This window comes from Rhopalosiphum padi, chromosome 3 (genome assembly GCF_020882245.1).
Source record: "Rhopalosiphum padi isolate XX-2018 chromosome 3, ASM2088224v1, whole genome shotgun sequence".
Classification (NCBI taxonomy): Eukaryota; Metazoa; Arthropoda; class Insecta; order Hemiptera; family Aphididae; genus Rhopalosiphum; species Rhopalosiphum padi.
In genome coordinates this window covers 8,268,644-8,292,952 of record NC_083599.1, presented here as the reverse complement: position 1 = coordinate 8,292,952, position 24,309 = coordinate 8,268,644, and the positions used below count along the sequence as shown (strand labels likewise).

Genomic DNA, 24,309 nt, shown 5'->3' with positions numbered 1-24,309 from the left:
TTCATTTTTCGAAATTTTCATTTTTCATTCGCGTTTTCTCGGTCACCTGGTGGTCCAACGACAATTTATTACAGACGTTAAAATGTTCTAAATGTAATTCTAAATCACAATCAGTTTTTCTTTTTTCCAAAAACTCGTTATTACAAAATTTTGGGTTTTCAAAAATCGTTCGACCTAAGTATGACGTTTAAAAATCCTTAATAACGGTTTTTTCGAAAAATCAAAAGCATACAACTTATGAAGCTGGTTATGGGGATCAATTTTATGTCTCACGACTTTCGTCCGATCTCTCACGGTTTTCCCGTAAAACACTTCGTAAACGAGAATTTTCATTTTTCGAAATTTTCAATTTTCATTCGCGTTTTCTCGGTCACCTGGTGGTCCAACGACAATTTATCACAGACGTTAAAATGTTCTAAATGTAATTCTAAATCACAATCAGTTTTTCTTTTTTCCAAAAACTCGTTATTACAAAATTTTGGGTTTTCAAAAATCGTTCGACCTAAGTATGACGTTTAAAAATCCTTAATAACGGTTTTTCGAAAAATCAAAAGCATACAACCTATGAAGCTGGTTATGGGGATCAATTTTATGTCTCACGACTTTCGTCCGATCTCTCACGGTTTTCCCGTAAAACACTTCGTAAACGAGAATTTTCATTTTTCGAAATTTTCAATTTTCATTCGCGTTTTCTCGGTCACCTGGTGGTCCAACGACAATTTATCACAGACGTTAAAATGTTCTAAATGTAATTCTAAATCACAATCAGTTTTTCTTTTTTCCAAATACTCGTTATTACAAAATTTATGGTTTTCAAAAATCGTTCGACCTAAGTATGACGTTTAAAAATCCTTAATAACGGTTTTTCGAAAAATCAAAAGCATACAACTCATGAAGCTGGTTATGGGGATCAATTTTATGTCTCACGACTTTCGTCCGATCTCTCACGGTTTTCCCGTAAAACACTTCGTAAACGAGAATTTTCATTTTTCGAAATTTTCATTTTTCATTCGCGTTTTCTCGGTCACCTGGTGGTCCAACGACAATTTATTACAGACGTTAAAATGTTCTAAATGTAATTCTAAATCACAATCAGTTTTTCTTTTTTCCAAAAACTCGTTATTACAAAATTTTGGGTTTTCAAAAATCGTTCGACCTAAGTATGATGTTTAAAAATCCTTAATAACGGTTTTTCGAAAAATCAAAAGCATACAACTTATGAAGCTGGTTATGGGGATCAATTTTATGTCTCACGACTTTCGTCCGATCTCTCACGGTTTTCCCGTAAAACACTTCGTAAACGAGAATTTTCATTTTTCGAAATTTTCAATTTTCATTCGGGTTTTCTCGGTCACCTGGTGGTCCAACGACAATTTATCACAGCCGTTAAAATGTTCTAAATGTAATTCTAAATCACAATCAGTTTTTCTTTTTTCCAAAAACTCGTTATTACAAAATTTTGGGTTTTCAAAAATCGTTCGACCTAAGTATGACGTTTAAAAATCCTTAATAACGGTTTTTCGAAAAATCAAAAGCATACAACTTATGAAGCTGGTTATGGGGATCAATTTTATGTCTCACGACTTTCGTCCTATCTCTCACGGTTTTCCCGTAAAACACTTCGTTAACGAGAATTTTCATTTTTCGAAATTTTCAATTTTCATTCGCGTTTTCTCGGTCACCTGGTGGTCCAACGACAATTTATCACAGCCGTTAAAATGTTCTAAATGTAATTCTAAATCACAATCAGTTTTTCTTTTTTCCAAAAACTCGTTATTACAAAGTTTTGGGTTTTCAAAAACCGTTCGACCTAAGTATGACGTTTAAAAATCCTTAATAACGGTTTTTCGAAAAATCAAAAGCATACAACTTATGAAGCTGGTTATGGGGATCAATTTTATGTCTCACGACTTTCGTCCGATCTCTCACGGTTTTCCCGTAAAACACTTCGTAAACGAGAATTTTCATTTTTCGAAATTTTCAATTTTCATTCGGGTTTTCTCGGTCACCTGGTGGTCCAACGACAATTTATCACAGCCGTTAAAATGTTCTAAATGTAATTCTAAATCACAATCAGTTTTTCTTTTTTCCAAAAACTCGTTATTACAAAATTTTGGGTTTTCAAAAATCGTTCGACCTAAGTATGACGTTTAAAAATCCTTAATAACGGTTTTTCGAAAAATCAAAAGCATACAACTTATGAAGCTGGTTATGGGGATCAATTTTATGTCTCACGACTTTCGTCCTATCTCTCACGGTTTTCCCGTAAAACACTTCGTTAACGAGAATTTTCATTTTTCGAAATTTTCAATTTTCATTCGCGTTTTCTCGGTCACCTGGTGGTCCAACGACAATTTATCACAGCCGTTAAAATGTTCTAAATGTAATTCTAAATCACAATCAGTTTTTCTTTTTTCCAAAAACTCGTTATTACAAAATTTTGGGTTTTCAAAAATCGTTCGACCTAAGTATGACGTTTAAAAATCCTTAATAACGGTTTTTCGAAAAATCAAAAGCATACAACTTATGAAGCTGGTTATGGGGATCAATTTTATGTCTCACGACTTTCGTCCTATCTCTCACGGTTTTCCCGTAAAACACTTCGTTAACGAGAATTTTCATTTTTCGAAATTTTCAATTTTCATTCGCGTTTTCTCGGTCACCTGGTGGTCCAACGACAATTTATCACAGCCGTTAAAATGTTCTAAATGTAATTCTAAATCACAATCAGTTTTTCTTTTTTCCAAAAACTCGTTATTACAAAGTTTTGGGTTTTCAAAAACCGTTCGACCTAAGTATGACGTTTAAAAATCCTTAATAACGGTTTTTCGAAAAATCAAAAGCATACAACTTATGAAGCTGGTTATGGGGATCAATTTTATGTCTCACGACTTTCGTCCGATCTCTCACGGTTTTCCCGTAAAACACTTCGTAAACGAGAATTTTCATTTTTCGAAATTTTCAATTTTCATTCGGGTTTTCTCGGTCACCTGGTGGTCCAACGACAATTTATCACAGCCGTTAAAATGTTCTAAATGTAATTCTAAATCACAATCAGTTTTTCTTTTTTCCAAAAACTCGTTATTACAAAATTTTGGGTTTTCAAAAATCGTTCGACCTAAGTATGACGTTTAAAAATCCTTAATAACGGTTTTTCGAAAAATCAAAAGCATACAACTTATGAAGCTGGTTATGGGGATCAATTTTATGTCTCACGACTTTCGTCCTATCTCTCACGGTTTTCCCGTAAAACACTTCGTTAACGAGAATTTTCATTTTTCGAAATTTTCAATTTTCATTCGCGTTTTCTCGGTCACCTGGTGGTCCAACGACAATTTATCACAGCCGTTAAAATGTTCTAAATGTAATTCTAAATCACAATCAGTTTTTCTTTTTTCCAAAAACTCGTTATTACAAAGTTTTGGGTTTTCAAAAACCGTTCGACCTAAGTATGACGTTTAAAAATCCTTAATAACGGTTTTTCGAAAAATCAAAAGCATACAACTCATGAAGCTGGTTATGGGGATCAATTTTATGTCTCACGACTTTTGTCCGATCTCTCACGGTTTTCCCGTAAAACACTTCGTAAACGAGAATTTTCATTTTTCGAAATTTTCATTTTTCATTCGCGTTTTCTCGGTCACCTGGTGGTCCAACGACAATTTATCACAGCCGTTAAAATGTTCTAAATGTAATTCTAAATCACAATCAGTTTTTCTTTTTTCCAAAAACTCGTTATTACAAAATTTTGGGTTTTCAAAAATCGTTCGACCTAAGTATGACGTTTAAAAATCCTTAATAACGGTTTTTCGAAAAATCAAAAGCATACAACCTATGAAGCTGGTTATGGGGATCAATTTTATGTCTCACGACTTTCGTCCGATCTCTCACGGTTTTCCCGTAAAACACTTCGTAAACGAGAATTTTCATTTTTCGAAATTTTCAATTTTCATTCGCGTTTTCTCGGTCACCTGGTGGTCCAACGACAATTTATCACAGCCGTTAAAATGTTCTAAATGTAATTCTAAATCACAATCAGTTTTTCTTTTTTCCAAAAACTCGTTATTACAAAATTTTGGGTTTTCAAAAATCGTTCGACCTAAGTATGACGTTTAAAAATCCTTAATAACGGTTTTTCGAAAAATCAAAAGCATACAACCTATGAAGCTGGTTATGGGGATCAATTTTATGTCTCACGACTTTCGTCCGATCTCTCACGGTTTTCCCGTAAAACACTTCGTAAACGAGAATTTTCATTTTTCGAAATTTTCAATTTTCATTCGCGTTTTCTCGGTCACCTGGTGGTCCAACGACAATTTATCACAGCCGTTAAAATGTTCTAAATGTAATTCTAAATCACAATCAGTTTTTCTTTTTTCCAAAAACTCGTTATTACAAAATTTTGGGTTTTCAAAAATCGTTCGACCTAAGTATGACGTTTAAAAATCCTTAATAACGGTTTTTCGAAAAATCAAAAGCATACAACTCATGAAGCTGGTTATGGGGATCAATTTTATGTCTCACGACTTTCGTCCGATCTCTCACGGTTTTCCCGTAAAACACTTCGTAAACGAGAATTTTCATTTTTCGAAATTTTCATTTTTCATTCGCGTTTTCTCGGTCACCTGGTGGTCCAACGACAATTTATTACAGACGTTAAAATGTTCTAAATGTAATTCTAAATCACAATCAGTTTTTCTTTTTTCCAAAAACTCGTTATTACAAAATTTTGGGTTTTCAAAAATCGTTCGACCTAAGTATGACGTTTAAAAATCCTTAATAACGGTTTTTCGAAAAATCAAAAGCATACAACTTATGAAGCTGGTTATGGGGATCAATTTTATGTCTCACGACTTTCGTCCGATCTCTCACGGTTTTCCCGTAAAACACTTCGTAAACGAGAATTTTCATTTTTCGAAATTTTCAATTTTCATTCGCGTTTTCTCGGTCACCTGGTGGTCCAACGACAATTTATCACAGACGTTAAAATGTTCTAAATGTAATTCTAAATCACAATCAGTTTTTCTTTTTTCCAAAAACTCGTTATTACAAAATTTTGGGTTTTCAAAAATCGTTCGACCTAAGTATGATGTTTAAAAATCCTTAATAACGGTTTTTCGAAAAATCAAAAGCATACAACCTATGAAGCTGGTTATGGGGATCAATTTTATGTCACACGACTTTCGTCCGATCTCTCACGGTTTTCCCGTAAAACACTTCGTAAACGAGAATTTTCATTTTTCGAAATTTTCAATTTTCATTCGCGTTTTCTCGGTCACCTGGTGGTCCAACGACAATTTATCACAGACGTTAAAATGTTCTAAATGTAATTCTAAATCACAATCAGTTTTTCTTTTTTCCAAAAACTCGTTATTACAAAATTTATGGTTTTCAAAAATCGTTCGACCTAAGTATGACGTTTAAAAATCCTTAATAACGGTTTTTCGAAAAATCAAAAGCATACAACTCATGAAGCTGGTTATGGGGATCAATTTTATGTCTCACGACTTTCGTCCGATCTCTCACGGTTTTCCCGTAAAACACTTCGTAAACGAGAATTTTCATTTTTCGAAATTTTCAATTTTCATTCGCGTTTTCTCGGTCACCTGGTGGTCCAACGACAATTTATCACAGACGTTAAAATGTTCTAAATGTAATTCTAAATCACAATCAGTTTTTCTTTTTTCCAAAAACTCGTTATTACAAAATTTTGGGTTTTCAAAAATCGTTCGACCTAAGTATGACGTTTAAAAATCCTTAATAACGGTTTTTCGAAAAATCAAAAGCATACAACTTATGAAGCTGGTTATGGGGATCAATTTTATGTCTCACGACTTTCGTCCTATCTCTCACGGTTTTCCCGTAAAACACTTCGTAAACGAGAATTTTCATTTTTCGAAATTTTCAATTTTCATTCGCGTTTTCTCGGTCACCTGGTGGTCCAACGACAATTTATCACAGACGTTAAAATGTTCTAAATGTAATTCTAAATCACAATCAGTTTTTCTTTTTTCCAAAAACTCGTTATTACAAAATTTTGGGTTTTCAAAAATCGTTCGACCTAAGTATGACGTTTAAAAATCCTTAATAACGGTTTTTCGAAAAATCAAAAGCATACAACTTATGAAGCTGGTTATGGGGATCAATTTTATGTCTCACGACTTTCGTCCTATCTCTCACGGTTTTCCCGTAAAACACTTCGTAAACGAGAATTTTCATTTTTCGAAATTTTCAATTTTCATTCGCGTTTTCTCGGTCACCTGGTGATCATTATGTTAAGAAAATAATTCTTATTTACCATCATCAACATTCATATATCTCATTGAAGCTGATCCATCATAAACACTATAAAACATGGTTTTACATAATAATTTAGACAATTATTGCTAATTCATATTTTTTACTGCTTATAAAACACTCAATTCTCATGTTAGTGTCTTGAAATCTTGACTACAAGATTGTGAAAATGATTCTTATTAACCATTATTTACATTCATATATTTCATTTAAGCTTACACTGCATAAACACTATAAAACATGGTTTTACATAATAATTTAGACAATTATTGCTATTTCATATTTTTAAACTGCTTATAAAACACTCAATTCTCATGTTAGTGTCTTGAAACCTTGACTACTAGATTATGAAAATGATTCTTATTAACCATAATTAACATTTATATATTTCATTTAAGCTTACACTGCATAAACACTATAAAACATGGTTTTACATAATAATTTAGACAATTATTGCTAATTCATATTTTTAAACTGCTTATAAAATACTCAATTCACATGTTAGTGTCTATAAACCTTGACTACTAGATTATGAAAATGATTCTTATTAACCATTATTTACATTCATATATTTCATTTAAGCTGATCCATCATAAACACTATAAAACATGGTTTTACATAATAATTTAGACAATTATTGCTAATTCATATTTTTTACTGCTTATAAAATACTCAATTCTCGTGTTAGTGTCTTGAAACCTTGACTACAAGATTGTGAAAATGATTCTTATTTACCATTATTAACATTCATATATTTCATTTAAGCTTACACTGCATAAACACTAAAAACCATGGTTTTACATAATAATTTATACAAATATTACAAATTTATATTTTTTTCATATTGAAAATCAGTAAGTTTAAGTTATTGTACAAGTATATATTTTTTATACATTTTTTTTTCATTAAAATTCAACACAACACTGGTAGATTTTTATTATATTTTATTGCTCATCAATCATTATTATTATAATTTCTTCAACCATTATACATATTTATATGACTATTTTTTTTTAGATGGCAGTATAAAAGTAGATAACTCAAGGCATGCTGAGACATTAATTAACATTTTTGGAATTTGGGAAAGTTTCAACATCCTACATTGAACATGGACTTGAAGATTCTGATAATAATAATGATTTTATGCAATGTACTTGTAATGAATGTAAAATGTAATTGCTAGTAACTTAATAGTAGTGTAACAATTGAAATTTGTTAAAAATATGAATATAGTATTGGTAAACAAATTGAGCTTTTAATTTTCATTTTAAAATATGCCTCAGCTTTAAAAAATCTTTTTATTATTACTACGTTTATTCCGCCGTGGAGAGTCGTCACACGCGCATGTGCTCCGTAATGAGATATTATATTTCTTCTTTTCCGTGCTCAAATTTTGATTGTCAACCCGAATTGCGTACTAAAATATTCATCTAAGTACCACCGATTTGCGCGTACTACTCTCAGCCTCCGAGATGACCATCCTCTGAGAAGATCAGACGATCAAGACATTTTTAATTAACTGGTAAGAATGCACATTACATAATACAGTTACAATGTTACATGAATCCGCGCCCATCGTGGTGCTCTCCGCGAGCTTATCGCTACCTTATATTCTGTCCCCCTCACGGTGAACTAGTGATACAAACAATTAACCACATTAATTAAATTACGTAAACCCATATTTATACGTCTTGTATTTATAATCAATTTATACTATGCCTAACAAATCAGATAAAACTGTCCCTAAAATAAAAATAAAAAATAACACGATAGTTCCGGCCTCCACAGACGAAGACGGTTTCCGCTCTCCCAGAACACCTCGGGGAAACAAAATCAACACAAATAACACTCCAACTCAATCTCAATTTTCTTCTCCAAATCGATTTGCCGCACTTCAAGACTCAAACATTTTTGATTTTAACAATACAGACACTACAGAAGAAACCGTTACAGTCACTCAAACTCACAATGAATCCACTAACATGGACACGTCAAAAACACCTCCCCTAAAATGTCAGATTCCTCCAATCTTCATTGCCAATCAAAAACTCGACTACAACCTATTATACAAATCTCTTATTAATCTGGTCGCAGAAAACGGTTTTCATTGCAAATCCACTCAGAAACACACTAAAGTCCAAGCCAACACCTCTGATGGTTATCGTCAAATAATTCACTTTTTGACTGCCCAAAAAAATGCGCAATTTCACACCTACCAACCACAAGATGAAAAACCTTTCAGGGTAGTACTACGTAACCTCCATCCAATTCAGTGTTGAGACTTATCTGGATAAATGTATCTAGATAATTATCTAGATAAAAAATTACTCATCTATTATCTTATCTAGATAACTAATGTGCCATTTATCTATTTGTTATCTTAGATGACACATTTAATTATCTAATCTAGATAAATTGTATTTAAATCATTATTTTTCATGAATAATATTCATTATTTGTATTAACATTGTTCGATCAGAACACTATATCCATTTATTTTTTGTTGTTGTACATAATTAATATTTTCAAGAAGGAAAATTCGATACGTATCAATAGTTACGTACTGACTACCGAGTACTGACTCGTGTCGAAGTCTCAGATCTCAGTCCATACGGATCGGTACGTTTGCTTGTATATTGCACGCGCAACTTCTTATACGCCCAATATTGACCCGATATGTATCGATAGTCGATACACTTCAATTTCTTCCTTAAAAATCTTGATTATACTTATAATTATAATATGACCATATTGGTTCCCGTTTTCTACATTTTATAAAGTTGATACTTTGAAACTTGACGACTCTTTGACTCGAAGATTTTCGACAACATTAATTGTTATATCATTGATTATAAATATTAGTATTTATCATCAATGGTTATAATATGTATAAATATGAAATGTATAGGACTAGGTATTCAACATTCAAAGTCGAGGGTACAAATGGTTATTGACTTGAAATTTTCACATAGTATACAATTTTAAGTAGTTTTCATACTATAGGCGATTAATCACCGAATTGAGATGTATTTTATTTTGAGCAATCAATTGATAGTCGATACACATAACACATTATTAGTTATAAGTTATAACTGTTATAAGTATAACACAATAATATTGTAGCCAATATAATAAATAATAATACTATAACATTATTGTAAATCGTAATTGTATTCTTGGTATCATTGATAATAAATATTAAATACTATAGTACTTATTTATAACCAATGGTGGTATTAACGATTGACGATTTCAACAATAATAAATTCGCATAGGCTATAAATATTGGAAAAAATCGAAACACTAAAAATAGCTTTCTATACGAAAAGATAAGACTGTACAAACATTAGACAGTAGTGCGCGTACGTATGTAATCGGCAGTCTTGTTGACGTATTGTAATAATGTAAGCTTTGCATTATTTACGATTGCATTTTCAACGTGGTTTGATATTTTTCAAATAACATTTTAATTTACGAAATAAACACATTTATGAAATTACTATAATAGCAGTACTGCAATCAATAGTAAGTTTTCATTGTAATTGCTGTCTATATGTTATATAGTATATGTGAATTGAAACAAGCAGTAAGTACGAAGTAAGAACTATTACTGATAGTCGATAGAATACCTATTTCTAATATAATTAAATATTTCAGCTTGTACAATATTATGGACCGTTTTGTTACAAAAAAAATTCGTCTAGATTTAGCAACCGTGACTACTAAAGAAAATGTTAACGACTCACATTCGACAATCGACACATTGGACAAATCTAACCACGCTCCTCTTGAAGCTCCGAGTTTTAAATACTTATTTAATGATTTTTATAAAGTACTAGCCGTGGAAGGTAAAAAATTATCAGTTATATGTCAAAACTGCCAAAAAGTTGTAAATGGGTCAATTAATTCGAGTGGAAACTTTTTAAGTCATATTAAAGTAAGTTTTTGTATTTATTACTACGTTTTATACAATGTTATTTTAGGATTATTATAGAATTTATCACTAAAGAATCACAGATCTTAACATTTTTTTTTTTGCATTCGACATAATGTCTGTAATTATATTGTATATAGGAATATTATACCTATATATATATTATATTATAGTCTATAGTAGGATGTCAGTAAGTGGTATAGCTAAATTATCACTGGTTGCCCCTACCGTTAAATTTAAATGGAAATAGTGTATTGTGAGCTGAAATACTCTAATATATGGTTTTTAGAAATAATTGTGCCAATTTTCAAATTATAATAAAGCTTTTTAATTAAATGTATTTTAAGTTTTAATTATTAAAATAAAATATAATAACAATTGTCATTTTAAATCATACTTTGATAGTAGTTATTTACTATAGTAAGTTGTTCAAAAAATTCTTATACCTAATACTTAATTTACTTTTATGATTTTATAGTTACTAGACCACTATCCACTACATATATGCTTATATCATAGACACTATAATATGCATAATCATAGGCGTGCGCAGACTTTGTTCGCAGGGTATGCAGACATGCAGCTGATAAAATGTGCCCCCCCCCCCATATATATAAATCCCCCTAAAATTAATGTGCATGACATTATATTATAAACTTATGGTTACTACTTTAAATAAGAAAAAACAGATATTTCATCTTTTTTGATTTTAAGTATTTTTTTTTTTATCAATGAAAAGCATTTTTTTTACAAACATGTTTATTTAAATGAAAATGTATATTATACAATATAATTGTTATAATTCAAGCCTTCTCTTCCCTGGTATAAGGACTTTAAATTCTTCAATCACATCCTCTATGTCAATTTCAGTAGAAATGTGTTGTTCTATGAATATCAACATTAATGCATCCAGGCGCTTTTGGGTCATCACTGACCTTAACTTTGATTTAACAATAGTCAATTTTGAAAATGCCCTTTCACAAGAGCAACTTGTAACAGGAATGGTAACAAATAATTTTATGGATTTATAAAAATCTGAAAAAATTTCTGAACGTCCACTATCTACTAACCAATCTAACCATTTTGAAATGTTAATGTTAGATGAACCGCATATAGATTCTATTTCTGGTATATTTATAAGTAGTTTAATTTCTGTATGAATATTTTTTAAATTAAATGCTTCTGACAATATCTTAATGTCTGCATCATCCGTTTGAAGTTTTAACATTTTCCCCATAGATGCAATTAAATTCAATGTTTCTTGTGAAAAACGTTCATCAATTCCTTGAATCATTTCATCTAACATTGGATAAAAAGTAAAATATCTCATTTCTTAAATTTTACTATCAACAGTATAGTGTGTAGAATTGTCATCAATTTTTCTGGTAAATTTTCTCTTTTTAACTTCAGGTATAGAGATAAGATTTTTTTGACAAACACTTAAAACTTCATTGTAAATAACAATAAAGTTATTATCATCAGATCTCAATTTACTGAGGTGTTCTCTAAGAGACTTCACTAGAGATACTGCAGATAACAAATCTAAGTTTGGTGATTGTAAACTGGCACTCACTTTTTGGATCATAATTAAAACTGGACTTAATATATGCATAGAAAAAATAAAATCAAAAGTTTTCATTTGAAAAATGAGACCTTTAGCTTTGGCTCTAACTTCAGATAAATTTGTTTTATCGGAAATTTCCTCTAAACAAAGTAGTAATGCTGAATAGTTGTTTTTTACTGCTTCGATGGCTTCCGATCTACAAGCCCATCTAGTAGTAGATAGTGTTTTAAGACTTCTAAGTTTCAAGTTAATATCTTTTGAAACGCGTTCTAAAATAGCATGACGCACTGGACTAGCTTCAACAAAACTATAAATAATTTGCAGAACACCAAAAAAAATCAAATATTACATTATTTTTTCTTCCCAAAGAACTTACCAAGACTAGATTGAGGCAATGGCCATAACAATGGACATAATATATGCTGGGTTTATTTTCTTTGACTTTAGCTTTTACTCCATTACAACTACCAGCCATCGTAGCAGCCCCATCAAAACATACAGCAATCACATTTTTCCAATCAATCCCAATTTCATTAATTGCTTCAGTTAGTGAGTCATATACTGATTGTGCATTAACTGACAATAATCTTTTGACACCAACAAAGTGTTCTACTGGACGGTTTTCTTTTTTATTAAAATAGCGTACACATACAGATAGTTGTTCGTAATGGCTACAATCACTGGTCTCATCAGCTATAATAGAAACCATTGTATTCTTTACTCTACTTGAAATGTTTCGTTTCATAACATTTTGTATACGATTACTGATATAACTTGCATTTTTAGGTCCATTTTCTAAATGTTCACTCAACAATGAATCATATTTTTTTAACAAATCAACCATTTCTAAAAATAGTCCCTTTGAAACACTATTTGTATTTTCATTATGGCCACGTAATGATTTCCCATTCTTTGCTAGACACAGTGCAATATCTATTAGGCGGTGCATTATTCTTCTGTTAATCATTCGCTGTTCTTCGCGTTTTGAAAGTTCTATTTCTTTTGATTTATTTAATACAATATCAATTGAATCAGAATTTAAAAAAGTTGCCATAGATGATTCACTTATCATATGTGACTTAGAATTTTTGTGTTTTATGAATCGAGAAGTTGCTATATGCCAGTTATTAAATCCGGTTTTAGAAAAAGTTGGGTCTTGATGACCAACATTTAAATTAGAGTGCATAAATAACCGACATGAGAAACAAAATACTCTGTTCAAGTCAATACTATATTCTAACCATTTAAAACTGTCATACCATTTTTCTTGAAAACTTCTGTAATAATTACCAATTTTAGTTCTTGAAAATAATTTGAGACGGGGTTGAAATGGTCCTTTTAAAACTCTTTGTTTAATTTCAAGTCTCGATGTTGGCAGAGCATGAGAAGGATCATCTGGGTATTTTAATGAAGCTGTGTCAATTATTGTGCTTTCTATTGGAGAAGAAAATAAAACAGATATTAACAATTATATTTACAAATAATTCTATGTAAATTATTCCAAAGAAAAAAAATACGAACCCATTTCAACAAAATATACAAAATACAAATACCTAAAACACTTAACAAATAATTAATTAGTTTCACTCACAAAATATTCATAAGAAAAATTAAGCGTTAGTATTAATTATTAAACTGCAAAATATATAAAAAAAAAATTATAGACAAATAATAAATATCAAATTAATTAAAGTATAGTAAAATATAATATTTACATTAGTAATATTTATGCAAATCTAATATATTTTTATATCACACATAATATGAAACACAAACAAAATACATATTATAATACCAAATAACAATTAGTACTTACCTATAATTAAACAAAAATTTGGAAAACATATGGTAGTCAACACATTAATAGCCTATTAATTAAAATTAAAATACCTACTAAATATCTACAACCTTCTATCTGCATTATAAAAATAACAAATATGTATTAGAAAAAAAATACTCAATTAAATAGACTATGTTTTAATATTCTTGTCATTATAATATTACCTATGTACAATATACATACCTTCAAAATCATCAACTGATGCATTATTATTATTATTATTTCGTATGGCATCAACTGATGCATTACCTTCACCTATGTAAAATATAAATTGTCTTAATAATATTATAATTATTTAAGTTTTTTGCAATATATTTTTTTTTACTTTGACTTATATCATTAATAGTTGCTTTAGATTCATCATAAATTATTTTGGATGTTGATTTTTCAACACTCAATGATGCATCACCTTCACCTGTGTACAATATAAATTGTCTTAATAATATAATTATTAAGTTTTATGCCATATTTTTTTTTTTTACTTTGACTTAGATCATTAAAATCTGCTTCTACAAGCGTAGTGTGATCCAAACCTTCACCATCTGTAATACAAAAATATGAATCACTAATTAAGTCAATTTGTTTTAATATTTTAAAATACCTTTAAAACCACCAATAAGATTTTATAGTAATCATGTACTTGATAATCTGTTATTTAAGTATAGATTTCTAAATATTATGAAATAAAAGTTAAATATATAAGTAAGTTAATCACTGTACTTACCATTATTTGTATCGCACTTTAATATAAATTTGTCCATTGCACCTCTCATTTTATTTTTCTCGTCATTTATGATAGCAGCTTTTTTGCGTTTTGCGCTACCATTTAATTGCTTAATTTTTGAACTTGACATTTAAATTTTAGCACAAACCACAGTAGATAGAAAAAAAATCGTAAATAAATAAAAATATTCGATTGAGTTGTAACAATAATATGTAGAACGTAGAACAAACTAAACAACTTAGTACACAAACGCACGATACTACGATAAGTTAAAAGTCGGTGCCCCGGTAGGATACGCAATTTGATTATAAATGCGCGGTAAAGATATTATTATCAGTGTTCAATAGTCAGTAGTGGTCAGTGGTTACAGATATCTAAATTATAGATAGCCATACAAGTGATTATATTGGCACAGAATAGATTATCAAATAATTTAATAATAATATTATTATTTTAGTATCAACTACTTTAACTACTATATTATATTAATTATTATCAGTATTTAGATATCGTCAAATTAAAGAATACATGTAATCGCTGTCATTTCTTGGGACATATAAATAGTAAATACCTACACTAAAAATAAAACCCATATTTCCTTAAATTATTGAGAACCGTCCTAAATTAATTTAAAAACAAGTCCCTATTCCATATCGATATCGCATTACTATTTTATAAAAATCCAGTTTAAATTATGAACTGAGACATTGTTCATGACGTTCATGTGCCTTAAGCGTCTGGTTGCAGGGTATGCAAGAGCAAACCCCGTGCGCACGCCTATGTGCATAATACTATTAGTAGTAGTGAACTGCAAGATTGCACGATAATGTTACAATACTTTCTTTTATTTAATTACTAAGTACCTACCTAGGTATATCAGACTTGTATTATTTTATGGTAAACTGACTATTATCAAGTATTTCAGTTTCAATATGTTATGTTTTATGTCAAGTTAATTACTAAAAAAAATGTAAATATAGTTTTTTGATTTGATCAGGACTAGGTGCAATTTTGAAAAAATATCTTAGTAAATTACTATAGAAATTGTTGATAACTGCAAAATATGCACTTATTCTGTATAAATATTTTTTAAACTGTTTTATTAGTGATTAATAATAACAAATTACATTCTTAATACAAAATAGTTAGAACCAGGTATAGTCTTTATTATTATAAGTCTTTTAAATAAATTACCTAATAATTTACAGCTCAAACATAACTCATTAATGCAAAAAGTAAATGAAGCAAGAAAAAGAAACAAAGTATCTAAAACAACAGAGATTCAAACAAAACTGTTTAGTGGTCCAACTAAAAAATGGTCTAAAGAAAAGGTAATTTTACTTATTGGTTATTATACTGACATATAAGTATTTCTGAATAAAATGCATTTATAGATATAATTATGGTACCTACTTCAATATTACAAATAAAGTTAATTTAAAAATTACAAAAAAATTAGAGCACAAATAATAAAATACAATTTATTTTAACCTTATGTTTAGGAATCTTAATGTTGGTTAATTATTTTATTCCTTTATATTATTTGAAGCTGATACCAAAGATTTTGATTTAGTACAAGTACATCTACATAATATTATACAATACTTTGATGTACCTATTGTACCTAAATTATATTTATTTATATGCAAAATTTTTTTTAATTATTAAAATATAATTTTAAGTTTCACAGAGTAATTCACTAAGCATGCTCATTGCTCATCCTTATATTTTCCTTTTATAATGAATTTATTCATGTTCTGATTTTTAGAATTTTTAAATAATGATTGAATTTTGTTTTATAATATGTACTAAAAGAAATTTGTCTTTTCGTTTGTCATTTCTATCACCTCATTTATTTGTTCATAAATTTCCTCTATTTCTTCGTCTTTGTGAGTTGAGGTTGGCATGTATACTTGTAAAATAAATGTATCAACAGGTCTAGTTTCTATTAATAGCAATTATTCGTTCATTATATTGAACAATTTCTACTACTTATTTTCCTATTTCTTTGTTCAGTATGAAATCGCAGTTGGTGAGCCAGTACTTAAGCTATCCTCAAGCTGCCTTCACCAAATCCTTCCATTCCCGTTAGAAATAATTAATGTCAATAGATAAATATTAATCACTAACATTTTCAAATCATCATAGCCTTCATCCATATTTTATATTTTAAAATCAGAATTTGAATCATTGTATTATTGAAAAAGAAAAAGGGGGTTTGCATACTAGGTGAATCGCACCCTATATACTATTTTATTGTAATCAAAAATATAAGAAATTAATCTTAATGTTTTATACACTATAGATTGGTAATTTGGTGTTCAACTACATTATTCAAGAAATGAGACCATTGATTACATGTGAGAAACCAGCGTTTCGACAGTTAATCATTGGCCTTACTGGTTTAACATCTGCAGATTCTGTTTTACTTCCAGACCGAAATTATATTTCAAAGAAACTCAACTCAAATTATACAAATTATATTTCCATGTTGACTTCATTGCTTAATAAACAACAATATATTTGTACTACTGCAGATATATGGAGTACTAACAAGAAAAGTTATCTTGGCATGACATGTCACTTTATAGAAGAAATTTCTTATACCCGTCATTCCTATGTTTTGGGCTGTAGAAGAATCAAAGGTGGACACAATTATTTAAGTATTGCTGAGTTAATAAATGAAATAACTCAAACTTATCAAATAAGTACTTCAAAAATAACACATACCATAACGACAATGCCAGTAATTTTGGGAAAGCATTTCGTACATTCTCAACCACATCGTGTGAAAAATCAAATACTTATGATGTAGGTAATTTATCCAGTGATTCAGATTCTAATATAATTGGTGAAAATTCAGATAGTGAAGTTGATGAATGTTGTGAAATTCAACATGTGGATTTATATCCTTTACTTTTTGAAGAATCAAATGAACATTTTGAAGATATAAGTATATGCTTGCCTGATCATATGAAATGTTGTGCTCATACCTTGAATTTGATTGCTACAACAGATATTGCAAAAATAACTGACAGATCTTATTTACAATTACAGAAAAACTGTTTAAGTTTTGGAATCTTGTCAGTAGAAGTACTGCAGCTTCAGATACAGTAAGTGATAAGTGTAATTGTAAATTTCCCGTACCGGTTATTTCAAGATGGAATTCAATGTATGATGCAGCAACAAAAATATTATTTAACAAAGAAAAATTAATTCCAGTATTTGAAGAATTGAAATTAAATAAGTTAAAAACGACTGAGTGGATATTCCTTAAAGAATATTGTGAAGTTATGGAGCCACTAGCATCTGCACTGGAAAAACTACAAGGAGAAAAAAGAAGTTATTTAGGATACGTGGTTCCAACAATTTTATCTATAAGACTTTCATTAATAAACTCTGTACCAAATAGAGTATATTGCAAACCATTAAGTCTATGTATAATCCAAAATCTTGAAAAACGATTTGATTATTTATTTAACTTAAGTAATTCCAATAGTAAGGCGTTTATTATTGCATCAGTAAGCCACCCAAAATTTAAAATGAACTGGGTACCAATGAGATACAGAAATTTGTGCAGAAATTTATTTATCAGTGAATGTAATACATTAAGTTCTGTTATTAATTCAAGTTCAAATATTGGTTCATCTAGTGAAGATAATTATGAGAGTGATGATGACGAATTTTATAGCAATTTACTAGAAAAAAGCTTTTCAGAAAATTTCACTGATAATTCAATTGAATCTCAATGCTCTGCTGAAAGAAGAAATACAAATTTAGCTGGAATTCAAAGTTCATCATTTCTAAACTCAAAAAAAAAAAGATTTGACCATGTTGGATTCTTTTTGTATTGTAAAAAATGTATTTTTAAAATACAATACGACGTTACCATCGTCTGCTCCCATTGAAAGGTTATTCAGTGGAGCTATACAAGTCTTAACACCTCGTCGAAATCGGCTCAAAGATACTACTTTTGAAAAGCTACTCTGTTGTAGATGTGCTGTTGAGAAATAATATACTTCCTGCAGAGTTTTTATTATGTAATAAAATGCATTTTTTTTAAATAAGGATGATTGTTTTTTTTTCAGTTTTTAAAAAAATATAATAATTATAATATTTAAACATTTTAAACTATATAAATAGGTATACATTGTTATTTGTTCCAATAAATTAAAAAAATAAACTAAGGTAAAAATACAAAAAAAAAGTTGTTACTGTATAGTGTAGATAACTAATAACAACTATTAGTTAGATTTTAATGATTTTATGTTCATGTTGGTAAGAAGTAAATTTGTTTTTAAAATATAAAAATAATTAGATTTATCTATTTTATTATCTAGATAAAAGTTAGATTATCTTTATCTAATCTAGATAAATGTAAAATATATTTATCTTTATCTGTATCTAGATAAATTTATCTAAATTTATCTGTATCTTATCTAGATGAAATTTTCATTATCTATTCTCAACACTGCCATCCATCTACATCATGTGAAGAAATAAAATCCGCCTTGGAAAACAAACTTTTCAATATTGCAAGTAGTTAACATAAAACAGCGCCTAACAAAGATAGCTCTCCCTCTCTTTTTTGTAGACCTGGCTAAGGACGAAAACTGCAAAACAATTTTCGACATCACATCCATTCTTCACACAAAAATTAAGGTTGAAGAACCACATAAACGCCGTGAACTCGTACATTGCCAGAAATGTCAAGACTATGGCCATACTCGCACTTATTGTAACTACAATTCACGCTGCGTTCGATGCGGTAAAAATCACGAATCATCCTCCTGCGACAAGCCGAACGACGTCCCTCCCACCTGCGCACTCTGCCAAGGAAGCCACCCTGCCAACTACAGAGGATTTCAAGTACACAAGCAACTTCAAAAATCACGTAAGCCAACTTTAAAATTCTCCCCCCAAAATGTAATCCCTACTCACCAAACTAACCCACTGGCGACCTCTCCAGCCCCTCTCCTCTCTCATGCCCAACCCCAAACATCCTACGCTCATATCACTACAGGATCCAAGTCAAATGCCACACCTACCCCCGACCAACCACCAGACATCACATCAGCGCTTAATAACTTTATTGCTGAATTTAAATCAATAATAAACCCACTCTTATCCCTTCTTACAACCGTCATCACACAACTACTTAAAAATTATTATGATAAATAATACTATCAGAAACTCCCTCATTCTTCTCCTATGGAATTGCAACGGCATTCTAAACCATATAAACGAATTAACTGCTACATTACACGATAAGAGAATCGACATAGCTCTCATATCGGAATCCCAACTTACAGACCGAGCTAGGATAAATATCCCCGGCTACCAATTAATAACATCGAACCACCCCGATGGTACCGCGCACGCCGGATCCGCAATTCTAATCCGTACACACCTCCAATTTTATCCTCTAACAAACTACAACAAAGACTATATACAAGCATGTGCAATATCTCTGACCCTAAACCACGTCCGTCTTACAATAGCCGCCGCGTATTGTCCACCAAAACATAACATCACAATAGATCAATTCAAACTCTTTTTCAAACATCTGGGCCACAAATTCATCGTTGGCGGAGACATTAACGCTAAACACCCTCACTGGGGCTGCCGAACCAGCAACCCGCGAGGTAATACTCTCCTTCGTTTCATAAACTCTGAACACTGCCTAATTCACTCTCCACCCGATCCAACATATTGGCCTACATCCCCAAGAAAACGTACCGACATCCTTGATATCTTCATATATAAAGTCCCTAACAACCTCTTTCAGCACATTGAAAACTTCAACTTTTTGTACTCGGACCACTCAGTGGTACTCCTCGCTATTGATTCCTCACCTCCAATTATAGAGGCCAAATCATCACTCACAAACAAAAACACGGACTGGAATAAGTTTCAAAACCTCCTCACAAACGAGACCAATCTAAGCATAAAACTTAAGACCCCAAACGATATCGAAATCGCCATATCTAACTTAACCAACTCAATACAATCTGCCGCAAAAAACTCAACTCCGCCTACCAAACCCATACCTCCGTTCTCTTTAAATCTTCCTGCGCACATTCGCTCTCTAATCAATGAGAAACGCCGTGCAAGAGCAGTATGGCAAACTTCCAAATATCCTTCGGATAGAAGACGCATGAACACTCTCTCCGCACATCTAAAAAGACTACTCTCAAACCTTAGAAATGAATCGTTCTCCAACTATTTATCTTCCCTTACATCACAAGACGGCTCACTATGGAGAGCTACCAAAAAAGCCCTAAAAGACAAACCCTCATACTCACCTCTCAAAAAACGGGATAACACATGGGTCATAGATGATGTAGATAAAGCAGAAACCTTCAAAACCCACCTTACCGAGGTCTTCAAGCCACACGTTACCACAAACAATCCCGCCTTCTATAACGAAATTAACGAATTTCTGTCATCCCCTCTACAAATGTCCTTACCTCCGAAAGCGTTCTCTCCCGCTGAAGTACAACACTACATCTCCACTTTTCCAAAAAGGAAAGCTCCCGGATCTGATCTCATAACATTTAAAATCGCCAAAAACCTCCCCAAAAAGACTATAATACTCCTCACTTATATCTTCAACGCAACTCTACGCCTTACCTATTTTCCACTCCAATGGAAATCCTCTATAATAATATTAATTCCAAAACCCGACAAACCTCCTGAATCTCCCTCGTCATACAGACCAATTAGTCTCCTACCATTTTTGTCGAAAGTTCTCGAAAAATTAATCCTCAAGAGAATAAATCCAATTATTAATAATTCCAAAACTATTCCCAATACACAATTTGGTTTCCGAAATCAGCATTCCAGAATCCATCAAATAAACAGGATTACAGACTCAATTGCATCAGCATTAGAGAAAAAACAATATTGTACCGCAGCTTTCCTTGATGTCGCACAGGCCTTCGACCGTGTATGGCACGATGGTCTCCTATACAAATTAAAGAAAATCCTTCCGCCTACGTTTTACCTGTTTTTTAAATCATACCTTCACGAGCGCCAGTTCGCTGTACGATACCGCTCCTCTTTATCTGACCAATCCGAAATTCAAGCTGGAGTTCCCCAAGGTGCAATTGCATCCCCTTTGCTATTCAACATATTTATTGCGGACCAGCCTACTTCCACTAATACCCTTGTCGCAGAATACGCTGATGACAAAGCAATTATCTCGACTCATGAAAATCTACTCATAGCTTCAAACATGCTTCAATACCACCTCACTCAAATTAAATCCTGATGTAAAAACTGGAAAGTAAAAATTAATGAATCCAAATCTTGCCATATAACTTTCATACTAAAACAAGGCCCGTGTCCTCAAATCACATTCAACAACATCCAAATTCCTACTTCACTCACCACAAAATACCTAGGTATCAACTTTGACAAAAAATTAACGCGGAATCACCATATCCACACATCCAAAATTAAGCTATACTCTCGACTTCGTTCCCTTAACTACTTTTTAAACTCTAAATCCAAACTCTCAATCAGTACCAAATTAACACTATACAAAAGCCTGATAAAACCTATTTGGACTTACGGTGTCCAAATCTGGGGTTCAGCAAAAAAATCTAATAATAAAAAAATTCAAGTTGTCCAAAATAAAACTCTACGCTTAATTACAAATGCGCCTTTCTATGTCTCGAACCACACCTTACACACTGACTTAAAACTGCTAACTGTACAAGAAATCGCCTCTAAATTCTACAAACGCTACCCACAAATCACGTTCATCCGAACATTCTTGCAAAAAATCTTTCCAACCCAATGTCTGGAAACCCCCCAAAAAGACTTAAGAGGAAATGGTGTCGCGACCTACTCCTCGAATAAAAAAAAAAAAAAAAGCCGGAGTGTCGTCGGTGGGCGGCTTCTCCACTCAAGTCCCTCTGTTCATTTTATTTCTATTTCTGTTCTCTATTATGCTTATTATACTAAATATTGTATAGATTGTATTATTCAAATAACAGTAAAAAAAAAAACTACGTTTATTTCATAATTAGATTTTCATTAAACCATAATCCAAAGTATTGTTATTTAAAATGTCTAGTTTTAATAGATGTTTTACGGTACTTTAATTCAATAATGATTTGATATTATTATGTTCAAATCAGTGTTATTTTTGAGGTATGGTTATGTCATAGTCTATTAAAAAACGGCAATTTTAAGTTATTGTACAAGTGTATTCTTTATATACACTTATTTTACATTCAAATCCAACAAAACATGCTAGTAGATATGTACGATCTTTTTTGGGTTATCAAAATTATTATTTCTTATCATCTGTTATATGTTTATATTTCATATCTATTTGCAGTTTTACATTCGTATTAGTATTTAAGTTTCAACTGCAAACTGCTTTCACGAATGTTGTAATAAGAATGAAGTTTGTGTGTTAGTTTTTGTTTGATTATTTCCATTTTTGAATTGCTCAGTGTTTTCCCGTACTAGTTGTAATATAAAGATTTTCGTTTTATTTATGGCATGTATTAGTGACATTTTATCCTTCAACCATTATACAAATTTAACCGACTACATTTTTTCAGATGGTAGTACGGCAGATCACCTGATGCAGGCAGAGACATAAATTCACATTCCTACTACTTGGGAAAGTATCAACGTCCTACATTGAACATGGACTAGAAGATTCTGATAATAATAAAGGTTTAATGCAATGTACGTGAAATGAATATAGAATGTAATTGATAGTCAATTAATAGTAGGATAACATATAATTAGTGTCAAAAAACCCTGATCATTATGTTAAGAAAATAATTCTTATTTACCATCATCAACATTCATATATCTCATTAAAGCTGATCCGTCATAAACACTATAAAACATGGTTTTACATAATAATTTAGACAATTATTGCTAATTCATATTTTTTACTGCTTATAAAATACTCAATTCTCATGTTAGTGTCTTGAAACCTTGACTACAAGATTGTGAAAATGATTCTTATTAACCATTATTTACATTCATATATTTCATTTAAGCTGACACTGCATAAACACTATAAAACATGGTTTTACATAATAATTTATACAAATATTACAAATTTATATTTTTTTCTTCTTATTTTTATTTATGGATTTTTAAACGTCGTACTTAGATCAAACGATTTTTGAAAACCCAAAATTTGAAATAACGAGTTTTTGGAAAAATGAAAAACTGATTCTGTTGTAGAATTATATGTAGAACATTTTAACTTCTGTGATAATTTGACGTACGTTTCCCCAGCCCCCCCCCCCCATAACATATTTTTCAATTTTTTTTTCACAAACATTTAGTATGGAATTTGTATGAATTTGTACGATTAAAATCAGAATTTGTACTGATTTATTTTCAAAGAAAAAACCAAAATAATGTGGGGGTGCTGTAAAAACGTTTCCCCAGCCCTCCCAAAAACCAAAAATCATTTTTCCAAAATCGTTTTGCGCGAATATTTTGTACGGAATTTGTACGCCTTCGGACGACCATTTGCGACATTTTTCGGAAATCCCTTCCAACCGAAAAACGCGTTTTTGAAATTTGGCATTTCCCCAGCCGTCCCAAAAACCAAAAATCATTTTTTCCAAAATCGTTTCGCGCGAATATTTTGTACGGAATTTGTACGCCTTCGGATGACCATTTGCGATATTTTTCGGAAATCCCTTCCAACCGAAAAACGCGTTTTTGAAATTTGGCATTTCCCCAACCCTTCCAAAAACCAAAAATCATTTTTTCCAAAATCGTTTCGCGCGAATATTTTGTACGGAATTTGTACGCATTCGGACGACCATTTGCGACATTTTTCGGAAATCCCTTCCAAATAATCGTACAAATTCATACAAATTCCTTACTAAATGTTTGTGAAAAAAAAATTGAAAAATATGTTATGGGAGGGGGGGTCTGGGGAAACGTACGTGTTGAGC

The 24,309-nt window shown here is 31.0% G+C and overlaps 1 long non-coding RNA gene across 3 annotated transcripts in view; it reads left to right on the top strand.

Moving 5' to 3' along the window:
* The window catches only part of LOC132924594 (uncharacterized), a 231,217-nt gene extending 207,831 nt beyond the window's left edge, over window positions 1-23,386 (top strand). For all 3 annotated transcript variants that reach the window (XR_009661349.1, XR_009661348.1, XR_009661350.1), the window contains exons 2-3: window positions 7,315-7,469; window positions 22,939-23,386. This is a non-coding gene — a long non-coding RNA (uncharacterized LOC132924594). The remainder of the gene's footprint in view (window positions 1-7,314; window positions 7,470-22,938) is intronic.
* Window positions 23,387-24,309: the final 923 nt, after the last annotated feature.